Here is a 5,192-nt window from a genome sequence, read left to right as displayed (position 1 = left end):
CGGAGGGAAACGCTTCGCTCTCCGCGCTCCGGGACCGGCGCCTGCCGCGGTGCGGATGCGTATGGAGGAATCCTCGTGAAAACAGCGCCCGACGTTTCCCTCCCCGCCAAAAAAACCCCAAACCCAAACATACCACCCACTTGGATAATTAAAACGGTAAATCTAGCTAACTTTTCATTATCTTGCTTGCTGTGTGCTTATATATGTAGATATTTGTTATTTATCTGGCTTCGTTTCGTCATCCTTTGGTTTTTGTTAATTATCTGATCTTGTGCTGCCGGAGAACTTGAAATATTGGGGTTCAGAACAGAGGAGGACTCTGTTTCTGCTTTTTCCTAAAGTTGGGCTGAGGAATGAAAACGTTCCTAGTTCATACTAGCGTTGTGAGTATGTTTACTTGCTTTACCAACCTGAACATAGATGAGATTTCCTGTGGCAGCATCCTCTTGAGTTTGCTTTTCCCTCAGTTTTTGCCAATAACACAGCAAAGATGTGTGTGTGCTACACACATACAGTCCTGTAGGCTGTTAGATTTTGTATGCTGGCATTCACAGCTGAGATTCCGACTAGGCTTTAAATGTCTTTAGTTTATGATGTTAACTAGTGAACTGTCTTCTGTTTTCATCCTAAATTCAACTTGTGGATTCTGCCAAGAGATCATCTGAACCGAATCAAGTCGTGTTTCTTAGCCCTTTAATTATTTAGTTGCCTTTTCAGACCTAGAAGCATGCTCTCGTTTGTACAGGTCACACAATTTGTACAGCTTCATAATCCAGAGGGCTTTTGTTTGAGAAGATATTCATTTTGTACAGCCCCTGTGTTGGTTGGATGTTTTATGAGACTGTGCAACCCCAGGCTTTCTGCGCATTATGAAAACCAACTTTAGGAAATTAAATGTCTTTGTTAGGTATTATAATTCCATAGATGCTTATGCTTGCTACTATAAGCTATTCCTCTTTTTGGACTATTACTCCAGCAGATATTTACCTGAGGAAAATTATGAGAGGTTAGTTTAAAATCAATGTATACATGGAGAAAAGACTGTCTAATCAAACAAGAGAAAATGAGAGCATCAGTTGCATAGTTGATAAAGATTACTGACCTGAACTTTGCTGTAAAATATGGGCTAAACTTCCAAGTCTGACTTGGGAAAAACTTAGCTCAGGGTAGACTCTGTTGCTCTTTATTGATTTTGTTTCTTTCCTTTCTGGGAAGTCAATCACATATTAATCTGCCTACCCATACATGCATGAGCATATTCACCTGCACAGGCAAACACCTGATACTGTCCAAGTGCAGGACTTGAGAGTTGAAGTTTTGAGCCACAGAGGACTACAAACAATGCAGGGAAAAGGAAAAAGGAAGGAGGGATTTACAATATTTGCTGTTGGGCACGTATTTTAGGGACCTTGCCTTGTAAATGAGTCTCAGTGGTCAAAGAAGAGAGGCAGGACCTCACATGCACTTGGCACAGCTTCTGCTCTGAGCTGCTGCCTGCTGTGATTACATCTGTATTTAAATTAATCTTCTAAAAACTTGTGTTCATCCATCATTTATCTTGTTAGTGTTAAAAATGGGGTGAAACATGCATTTGCTGGTTTCTGCTAAATTCTAAGATCTGCTAAATTCTAAGATCTTTTGACCCAAGAGACTTTGCTTAGGGGCTGAAAAAATTATTTTTATTTATGATCATACAAACTGCTGTGTGCTGACACTGCATGCTTCACTTCTTGCAGTGTTGCATGAAACAGCAATATGGAATTAGAAGACTTTTTTTTTTCTCAGATACAGGACTTCAAGGGGTTAATTGATTGGTCAGCAGCAGTGCTCAGAGCATTAGTAACTCCAAGGATTATTACTTTCTGAACACTAGGAAAGGTACAGGTTGTTTTAAGGTACTGTAAGTAAACTGCTCTTGGTACCTCAGCCTCTTCACAGTTACCATTCACACCTTCTCTCTTTGGTGGAATTTCTGCAAAGTTCAGATTTCCACCAAGCCTCTCATAAATAGCTGTGAGTTTCTTCTTTTTGATTGTGGAGACTGAAGCACCTGGAATGTTAAAGGAGAGAAAAAGGTAATCAGCTCCAAGCTATTGTGAAAAGTTAATACAATATCTTAAAATAGGATTTCTGACTTACTTAAAAGTCTGCTTTTTTAAGAGGAGATTAATCAAGCCTTTGTTTTGGAATTTTATTGTTATTATTATTATTACTCCCAGAAGTTTTGGACTCTACAGCTGTCACTGCCCTCAGTGAAACCTGCAAATAAGCAAGTTTCCTTGTATGCTTCTTCCTCCTTCTTTCCCTGAGAGCTCCAAATTGCCTGTTTTTTCATCCAGGCAGCAAATGAAAGGGCTGACAGAATTCAGTCAGGCAGGAAGCACCCACTGCATGCAGAATCTGAGTCCTCAGGACTGAGATTCCTCTTGAGCTGGGGGTACAGGACATCTCTCATGTCATTTTGTGCTAATTCCACATCTGAGAGTGACATACCACTATTCTAGTGTTTGAGAGCATAAGTGATCGAAATTCAGATATTTTTAATGACTTACTGATGCACAGCTGTTAAAAGAGACAACTGAATTTATTTGATCTGAAAGAATAACACCTTTTTGCCACAATTTTCTCTAAGGTATTTACTGGGAAAAAGCCTTATATGCTGCCAGTTTCAGTGTTTGGCCCTGCTATTAACCCCTCACCCAGAAACAGGGTAAAAAAGGCACAGCTTCAAAATGCATGAAAAACTGACTTTAAGCTTTAGCAGTTGAAATCAGTTTTTATACCTTTGTATTTTAAATGACTAATCTCTATCTGTGGGTGTCCATTTAACCTGTGATATAACTTTAGAAACTGCTGGAGGCAATTTGTACTATAGGATCTGAAGTGATTAACATTGAGTACACATATACATAAAGCATTTCAGTATTTGATGGGTTGCATCTCTTCATCTCTTGGCTTTGGATGCCTTTCTCTTTTTTATTTTTTTGATGTCACATTCTCATCTGCAGGGTAATTTATAAGCACAAGCAAAGGTTACAGACTCCCTGATTCAAGCTTCAACGTTACGGCATTTTTATACAAATGCTCATTTTCTTTGTCATACCATTTAGCAAAAAGGATCAATGTGCTCCATTATCCTGCAAATATTGCGTGAAAAAAAGTGGTTCTATCAAAATTGTGTCCCCTGGTTGTATTTTTTTTTTGTAAACTAATTATATATGTCAGACATAAGGTTGCCCTCTGCTATTACATTCTGTTTCCAAATGTAATAAAGTTGGAGAAGTTTCAATGCATGAAAAAAACAAAATATTTTTCCATGGGCATTTGATGTCCATGGCTGGACATTTGCTCCTGGCAGAGGAACAAGTCCTTCTGCCTGTACAATTCACATTTTAATTAAAACCAGGGCACATTTTAGAAAATATTGGGAATGTATACTATATATATTGAATTTAAAGTGTTATTTTCTTGATGATTCATGTTACAAATTAATGCTGGAGTAAGAGAATGGAATTGGAGGTCATTTCCTCCACATTCTCTTCAGGGCCTCGGTTCTGCACTAACTGGAGGAAGAAAAGCACATGGGAGTACAGTGAAATATGCAGACCTAGACTTCCTAAGAATTGACTAAACACTTTTGAGTTTGCCTTGCCTGCAGTAGGAGTGTGTCACATGGTAATTTGGGAAGCTTGCTTGGAAATGGAAGAGTTATGAAACTGGGTTTGCCTCCTACAGGTGCACATCCCTGTGTGTGCATTTGCAGGTTTGCCATAGGGGAGAGGGCAAAAGCCCAAAACTAAAAGCAGGATGGCTAATTTTAAACAGCCTTGCTCTGCCATGAAGCATCAGCTGCTCAGCACTACAAAAAGTCCAACCTAAGGACTCCCACATCACTGCTCCTCTGCAGAATGGGAGGATTGGAAAAGCTCTATCAGTAAATGAGAAAAGTAGCCTTGTTGACTATGTTTAAGTATTGTTTCTTCTTGTCAAAATGCAAGATGAGCTTTGAAAATTTTGAGTGGCAAGCATCCCCAAATTTAAGACAAGGCTTATCAAAGTGAAAAAATGGGTGCCTACGTTTGGGTTGTTTTTTTTTTTAATTTGTTCCTAGAGTCTTGTGCCTAATTCATTGGATTTTATAAGAAACCATTACTCCACTATGTTAAATGGCACTGTTACCTTTTCAGGCTTTGACTGAACTGAATTTGTGTTGATTGTGGAAAACAGAATGGTTTGATGGTGAAAACATCCAAAAAGAATCAGCCAGTCAGCTGGCTCATGCACAAACACAGCAGTTATGCCCCAAGTGCCTAGCTATTAAAAAGTCATTCTCTGCCACAGGGAATACTGGATTGCAGAGTGACAGTCCTGCTATTGAGCTGTCTGTGAGGTGCAAAGAGGGGCCAAGGTGATTTAGCTGCCTGCTTGCATAAATAAGTAGGTGTCTGTGCTTACATATGTACACAAACACACAGAACAGCTCCATGGAGGCCAATACAAAACCCATGTGAATGAACAAAAAGGTGTGGTGAAATGTGAAGCAACATTGGGATGTTGACCTGCTGGAGAAATAGGAAAGGAAAGCAGAAATGAAAACTAGGAATCACAGAAATGTCTGATCCAGTATGTAGATTTTTGACATGAGTGAGAAGGGTTGGAACTGGCTACCTCACCCAGAAATGTTTATGCAGTAATGAGAGGGGATTATAATTTGATGGAATTCTGCCAAAGGGTACTTTGTACCTATTGAAGTGTGGTTTCATTTGGCAGCTCCTCCTGACTTGAGGAGAACTTCCAAACTGCTGCTGTAAGTCACAGTCAAAAATATGACAATGTTAGAACACTTTGACCTTCAAAATAGAATTTGAGAGTATTAAATTACTGTACCTGTAACATAGTCGTGTCTGCAATAACAATTATAGGCAAAACAACAAGAGTCAGCATCCCCTTTCCCCTTTATCACAGCAGTGGAAATAAAAGTTCATTTTAGTCAAGTTATATTCCTTTTCCTTTCTTCCTGGAGCTGTCTATAGTTCGTTCCTGCAGCAGCTGAGTGATCAGAGCAGGACAGTTGGCTTGGGTCTTCTCATGGATCGGAATGCCAAATGTTCCTGCTTATTGTTCCCTCCCTCTGACAGGGGACACGCTGTTCAGTGAATCACTCTTATGGCCAGCAGCAGAACATGACTTCA

At 39.6% G+C, this 5,192-nt stretch overlaps 1 protein-coding gene across 1 annotated transcript in view; it reads left to right on the top strand.

The window, feature by feature from the left end:
* Nucleotides 1-37: 37 nt before the first annotated feature.
* The window catches only part of HTR1F (5-hydroxytryptamine receptor 1F), a 101,844-nt gene continuing 96,689 nt past the window's right edge, over nucleotides 38-5,192 (top strand). Inside the window, exon 1 of the mRNA XM_005422366.2 lies at nucleotides 38-156. The gene's annotated coding sequence lies outside the window, so the exon portion shown is untranslated. The remainder of the gene's footprint in view (nucleotides 157-5,192) is intronic.

The sequence above is a fragment of the Geospiza fortis genome, unplaced genomic scaffold (genome assembly GCF_000277835.1).
Source record: "Geospiza fortis unplaced genomic scaffold, GeoFor_1.0 scaffold72, whole genome shotgun sequence".
NCBI lineage: Eukaryota > Metazoa > Chordata > Aves > Passeriformes > Thraupidae > Geospiza > Geospiza fortis.
This window is presented reverse-complemented; position numbering and strand designations above follow the sequence as displayed.